The sequence below is a fragment of the Triticum aestivum genome, chromosome 2B (genome assembly GCF_018294505.1).
Source record: "Triticum aestivum cultivar Chinese Spring chromosome 2B, IWGSC CS RefSeq v2.1, whole genome shotgun sequence".
Classification (NCBI taxonomy): Eukaryota; Viridiplantae; Streptophyta; class Magnoliopsida; order Poales; family Poaceae; genus Triticum; species Triticum aestivum.
Window position 1 is genome coordinate 540,532,444 of NC_057798.1, and position 7,395 is coordinate 540,539,838.

General features: G+C 49.8%; 1 long non-coding RNA gene across 1 annotated transcript; it reads left to right on the forward strand.

The window, feature by feature from the left end:
- Positions 1-404: 404 nt before the first annotated feature.
- Positions 405-3,863, forward strand: LOC123041596 (uncharacterized). The gene is made up of 2 exons (XR_006418569.1): positions 405-705; positions 3,369-3,863. It is a non-coding gene; the product is annotated as an uncharacterized lncRNA (long non-coding RNA).
- Positions 3,864-7,395: the final 3,532 nt, after the last annotated feature.

Genomic DNA, 7,395 nt, shown 5'->3' on the forward strand with positions numbered 1-7,395 from the left:
GGAGGCTACGGCGTACGCGTTGGGGCGGGATAGCCGCCGGAGCAGAGGGCAACGGAGCGGCGCGAACCAACGGCGACGGCGAGCGCGGGCATCCGTGGAGGCCGATGTGGCTCTTCTGGCCTCCGCCTCTCCGACATTCCCCGGAGCGCGGCGGCCGGCGGCAACAGACCAACGAAGGAACCGCGCCGTCGCCGGTCGTCGCCGGTTGGTAGCGAGCCAACGGCGGCGGAGGCAGGGGCACGCCCGCCCGTACTCCGCAAGGCGACAGGAGAGCGCCCGCCCGCGCGGCGCGCGTGGGCCCCAGACGCTGGGGCTCGTCGTGCGGAGGCCAGGTGGCACGGGCCTGAGCCGTTGGATCGACCCAGCTGGCCATCCGACGGTGCGGGACGCACGCGCCGGGCGAAGCGAAGGCAAGGAGGCCGTGGATGCTCTGCGCCTGCGCCAGCGCCTGCCTGCAAACTCTGCGCTAAACCAACTGCCCGCTTGCTTTTTTGATTCTCTCCAGAGCGAAGGAAAGGTGAGGCGATCAACCTGCATTTCCCCTCCCCTCCCTTCCCTCCCCTCCATTTACTCGCCTCTCCGTCCGGTTTTATCATCCGCATCAACACACGCTCCAGAAACCCCGACGCCCGCAGCCGCAGCATCTCCCTCCCCTCTCTGGTTTCGTCGCCATCCAACCGAACCCCCCCAGCCCGCAGCCGCAGCGTAAGATGCTTCTTCTTCCTCTGATCACCGCCTCTGTTCTGTTCTTGATTCGGTTCATGCGGTGGTGGCGTGTGTGTCCTCTGTCCTTTTCGATGTTGTTTGGGCGCTGCTGATCGAGCAGAGGGGTGTTTGAGGGTGGGAGACCTGCGTCTGAATTTTGCTTCGATTGTTTCTTGTCGAATCGAGGTCGGCGATTGGTTTTCTTGGAGCAGGCTGAACAGCGCCGAGAAGCGTGGCATTTTCTCTTCACCTGTTGGATCCGACGTAGTTCGACTTTTTTTGCTGCCGCTGCTGCTTTTGCTCTGGTTTTCCTGGAGGAGGACGAGGAGCACCGAGACTCCATGATGATTTCTCTTCGCCTCTTCGGTCCTGCCGTTCTTCTTAGGGTAGGTTTTGTCGAGACCTCCCGTTTTTGTGCTTGCTGCGGCCCTGCTCTGATCCGGTGTTCGGTGCGTTGCATCGGCTTTTCTGAAGGAGCGTGGTGATTGATTTTCTTGCACGGTCTCCCCGTCCTGCGGCTCACCTCCACACGACGAGGGTGCGGCGAGACCTTGCATTACCGCCTCAACGACCTGCACTTCCAGCAGCGCCCGCCATTCAGCCTCGCCGGCCTGCGCTCCCCGGCGCAAGCTCGAGTCCAGCCTCGCGCTCATCCCCGAGCACACTTCGCACACGCCGGCGGAGGTGGCCGACGCGCCCCTGACATGCGACCACATCGAGTACCTCAAGATGGGGCTCCTGGGCGTCATCCACGCCTTGTACGTCGAGGCGCTCGCCAGACTGCCCCGCGCCGCGCTCCGCCATCTCCTCCGCGGCGTCCTAGTCGCCGGGCAATGCTACGGCCCTATGGACCCCGTGTCCGACATCGCATCATCCATGCCGCCTGGTACAGCGTCATCGCGCCCCCGTTGCGCGCCAGCAGCGAGTCGAACGTGCTCGGCGTGGACGCCCCGCTCCGCCTCGAGGTCCGCTCCCTCGACGGCCTCGTCGCCTCCGTCCGTGCCGCCGCCGGCTTCTCGGAGCACGAGGCCGTCGAGCACCTCTGCACCAACCGCTGCAATATATCTCACATGCTCCGGAGGGTGGCGCCCCAGACACGCGGCCAAGCCTTTTGTGGTGCCAGCGAGACCGCCAAGCACCCCTCGGAGAGCACCACTCGTCGTTCCTCGCATCCTTGGCCTCCGAGGGGCCGGAATTTCTGGACAGCTTGAGCTCCTTCCTGCGCTCCGAAGAAGATAAAGGGCCGCGCCATTTGATCTCCGCTACCAGCATCACAGAGTTGCAGAAAATGCTAGGGAGTTGCGTCAGGTTTTCTGTAGGAGTGTGGCGACTGATTTTCGTGGTGATTTCTGTTTACCTGTTCGATCCATTTTTTTTCCTGGAGGAGGACGAACAACACCGAGACTCCATGGTGATCTTTGTTCACTTCTTCGGTCCTATTTAGTTCCTTTTCCTTGTTCATGTTTTTGGTCTTGCATATGGTGCATTTGGCGATGATTTCTTGCAGAAGAGGAGGCTAGAAATCCATCGTTGATCTATGTTCCCTCTCTTCTGCATCTTTTCTGATTGCTTCTGATCTTCTCTTGTTACTCGATGCTTGTTGTATTGTTGGAGGAGTCTCACGAGTATCCTGTCATCTTCTCCATCCGAATTGGATACTCTTGAACTCTTGATCCTTCCCATCGTTTTATTCTTGAACGATGCAATTTGTTAATGTAACTCATTGTTTGTGCACCTGAGTAATGCAACTTCCTTATTATATAAGCATACCATGAGTTACAAACCTGCCAACCTGCAATAGAAAAATGGCAGCATAGATATGTTTTCCATTCTGTAGTGTGCCAATGTAGTTCTAGGAGTCTAGTATGCCAGTTTAGTTTAGTTGATGATGACTGCTGACTTAATTCACTCATGTTCAAATTGCAACAGTGTGTCTTCTCAATAGTCAGCCATGAGTTATTGAATATGTTTTTGATAATTTGCTCCTTGTCATACACAAAAGGTTTCCATTGTGGTAACTAACTATCTGTAGTCAGCCATGAGTTATTGAATATGTTGGTTTCTTTTTCCTGACTTACCACAGTATCTCTAGTATACACAGAAATTCAGTTCTTCTGTAATTCTTTGATGCTAACGTGCACTGCAACCTTGAGATCTATAAGTTCATCCTTGTTATGAATGAGTAGTTTATATAACCTTTTCAGCAATTCATTTTCGTTCTACTCTCACATTAGAGTGTGCTGACTGCTGACGTTAGTTATTTTGTTGTGTATACTGTTGATGGTAAAGCCTTGATTCTGTTTTGATCTGCATTGTGTTTGTGCACATGAGTAGTTTATATGAACATCAGTTTTCGGTTTGTGCACATGAGTAATGCAACTTCCTGATTATATAAGCATATCATGAGTTACAAACCTGCCAACCTGCAATAGAAAAATCTTATTCAAATAGCGGCATAAATATGTTTTCCATTCTGCAGTGTGCCAGTGTAGTTATAGGTTCTAGTTGAGGATGATTGCTGACTCTTATATATTAGTTCCAGTCTTCAAAATCTGGTGTATTCTAGTGTAGGAAATGATATCCATGCTTTCAAATATGTGGATACCTTCGTTACTTTTCTGCAGTGAGTGTGGCTTACACTCTCTTTATTTTCTCTGATGCAGACTAGGCAATCTTTTGCTATGGGGAAAGCTAAGGGTCGAAAGGGTGGTGGCGCTGTGGGAGGACGGACAATGAAGAAGAACGCTTTCACCGAGTCGCTCCGAAAGACCAAGTTGTTTGAAGATGGGAGGCTTCCGAACCAGTGCCCTTGCCCAAAGGTCACCAGTGCCCACCAGGCGACATCCAGGAGGCACCAGCTCATGCTGCACCGGCTCAAGGCCCGTCAGTTCCACCGCAGGCGAATGTGGCCCCTGCCCATGGGTGATTTTACCTTAGTGATACACCAATATTAGTTATTTGCAAGCTGCCTGGACCCTGCATTTGGGTGATTTATCTTAAATGATACTACACTAGTACTATTAGTTATTTGCAAGCTCCAGCAAGACCCATCAGCTATCATGATGTAGTATACTAGTATGTCAGCGTTGATATCTACCCCCTGTTAGAATTTGGTTGTTCTGCTATGGCTACTTCAGTTAATGAAAGTAGTTAATCTAGATGCATCCCCCATGTTCTGTTTATATTCTGTAGCTCACGGTTGCCCCTTCCCCTAGTACCCTGATAAGATAAGCACTGCCTGGCAATTGTACCGTATGCCTGATCTTGTGTAGGGGAACACTCCCGCCGTTGATTTCTGGAAAGAAAAATGTTCCACTGTTGTCCAGTGGCCAGAGTCGAAAATGAACATCAGCTTTCAGTTTGCTATCGACCACTCCGTATGTCTTATGTTCAGAATTCTAAATCATTTGCCAACACTCGAATTGGAGTCTTGATTGTTCTGCCTCCACATAAGAGGGTTTCAGTCGTTGTAAGTACTGTACCGTCGAACAAACTCGCTTTAGGATGCGTTTAGTTGCTCGCATCGTTTTTTATCCATTTGCATACTTGTTCGAGTTGGGTCTAATTGAGCATAATATGCATATGTTGGCATTGTTTCATCTGCCGTTCCCACTATGAAACAAATGTAGTTGTAGTCTTAGGTCACCTTCTTTTCATTGTTTGTCCATAATTTCCACCTTTAATTAATGCATCAAATCGGATTGCATGATCTTATTTTCCTTGATTAATCAAATTCAAACTAAAACTCCCATGTGTCATTGATAAATGATTAGTAGACAGATACCGATGTGGAGCTCGCTGGTACCGTATCTCTATCAAAAAAAACTTCACTGATTTATATCATACTATGCATTCAACTACTATATCATACTTATCATTAATTTTACAAAACAAATAATTTCATGCACAAACTTATTGTTTGATTATATGCAAACCACTTCTAACTATTATGTGCGATAGCTACGATGTTTATCTACAGTACTGAGTACGCGTAGGCTTTCTAGGTATTTTGCCATATGATTTTTTTGCCGGTTTCCCACAGCATTTTCAGACTCGTAATTGTATGGTATGTAATGACAGTAGCACAAATGTCATAGAGTATTTATGTCTGGTCTGTATTCATTTTCCCCGGGAACCTTTGAATCGGCCGACCACTGCCGGTATTCATGCGTTATCACCATATTTTTGTTGGACATCCTTCCTTCTTATCCATCAAGTTCTCGTCATATTTCTTGCGTGGTTTCTCTCCTACTATCACGATCCAAATTGTCCAGCGAGTCACAAAAATATAGCTCTACCCTATTAGATTCTCCATGTCGAAGCTATTCAGCGAAGGAAAAGGTTCTTATTTAAATTCACAAAAAAGATTGAAAGTACCAAATGGATTGTTTGAAAGTGTACGTATTCATCATGCTTCAAGAACTTGTAAATTTGCATAAAATATGTTTTTTACGATTGATCTTTTAATGCTCTAGAAACAAAATCATGAAAACATTCTTTAAAATATCGCACAAATCTCGTCAATTTTCATGGAAATTTAACATGCACACAGAAAATAAATGTGACTATTTTTCCAGAAGGCCTTTTTTTTGCATGGTAATACGTGTCTCATTTATATCATAAAGAACAAAGTACAAGTCACGTAAGGACCGATATGACAAAACTGATAAGAGAGCAGAACATCTCTGAGCTTGACACCAATGCCCGTCACCTGCCTCCAGCACCACCACAACAGCCACCGAAGAAAAGAATGACGGATCACCTCCTCACCCGAGCTTGACGCGGCTCCATCGCTGATATGCAGCTTTGCGGACCTCCAAGGTGGCTCACCAAAAGTGAAGCCATTGTTGTTGAACGAATCAGACCGGGACAACACCCCGGACACGCCATCGAACTCCAGATCTGGCACCCCACCACGACTAGGACGCCGAAGGAGGACACCATACCTGCCATCCACGAACCACGAACCCAGCACACACTTCATCTTCCAGATGTCGTCGATGCAGACCATAATCTGCACCCGCTCCTGGACTACCTCCCAAGCTCCGCGCTGACATTGAAGCAAACGTCGTCGCAACGGCGGAGCCCGAGGACAAATGTCCACCACGAGGATGCCGCCGCCGTCACGTCATCCTTGCTTGAACAAATTGGTTTCCAAATCCATCCCCAACCATAGGACCGATAGCCTCGTTAGGGAAGGATCCAAAAAAAATCTTTATTCAGCGTCATCATGGTCGTTTTTCAGAAGGCTTGACAGTTGAAAATATACTATTGTTACGGTTTTACCTGGTAGCTCATCCACTTTTTTGACATTTTTTTGCACTAAGAATACTTAGAAGAAAAGACTAATAGAACCTGACTCATAGAAAACTTAATCACGTCATTGGCTCAAAAAAACTTAATCACGTCTGGTACGCTGCAATACTACGCAATGTGGCTCCTTAATTAGATCCTTGTGATGCTCCAGAACTGTTACCACTTGGAGACGCAGCCAAGCCGCGTCAATTGGGACGCGTTTGGTTGGTCGCATTAGGTTGGGCCAGGCCCGCACGGAAAGAATCTGGTCCGTTTGGTTGCCTGGGCCACATGAAAAAGATGGTCCGCACGAACCTCAAAGCAGGCCTCAGCTTGGCTCTGGAGGAACGGCCGAATCGGCCGTTTTTTGCGAGCCGGGCTCGCTCAAGCCACGCGTGGCGAGCGCCTGCACGCCTTGGGACACACGAGAGACGACACGACTGCTCATAACTCCCCATGCCCTCTCCTGTCACCTCCCTCGCCAGTTCACACCCACTCCCTCTCTCTCACCTCACCGCCCGTTTGGTTTCTTCGACGGCCATGCCGCCGTCTCGCCACGCCCCACCCACTCCGGTCATCGCCGGAAGCAATCCCATCCAAGACAGGTGGGTTGTCGGCCTCTTCGCGGCCGGAGTAGATCTGGCGGCGGCACTGCGAGCTCCCTCCCCTTTCTGCACCACACCGCCACCCCGGGCCAATGCAGCGCCGGCGCCGGTCGCTCCTGCTCCACCACCGGAGCCGGTGGTCCTCTCCATCGGATCGAACATCGCGGGGATCCAATACCCGCCGACATCGTCCTTTGCATGCCCCTCTTATGGGGGTATTTTTACCCCCATAAGAGGGTTTTCTCCCCTGTGTCCGGTGCAAGGGGAGGGGAGCTCGAGGCACCGTCGTCCTTGGGAATGGCAGGGTCCTCTGCATCGGCGGTGGCAGCACCCCTCTTCCCACCGTGGTTTCACCACGCCCGGCGTACGCTACACCGCCAATCCCCACTGTAAGCTCTCAAATCCCCCTCTGCTTCTTAGTTAGGGTTCTTAGGGTAGTTCATAGTGTGCTAGATTAGATTATGCCATGTACATTTGACCCGATTCGACTGGATTCGATGATAATCCACTTTTTTGGGGATGAACAAGAGTGCATGCTTAGTTTGTTCATCCCACATGCCTAGATTGTTCATAATTTAGTGGTAGCTTGCATCGTTTTAGTGCCACATTGTTACATTGTACTGCCAAGTTGATAGTTTGTAGTGCCACATTGTGTGTTCTTGATGCTACTAATACTCCCTCCGTCTAGGTGTGTAAGTCTGTTGGGGAACGTAGTAATTTCAAAAAAAATTCCTACGCACACACAAGATCATGGTGATGCATAGCAACGAGAGGAGGAGTGTATCTTCAT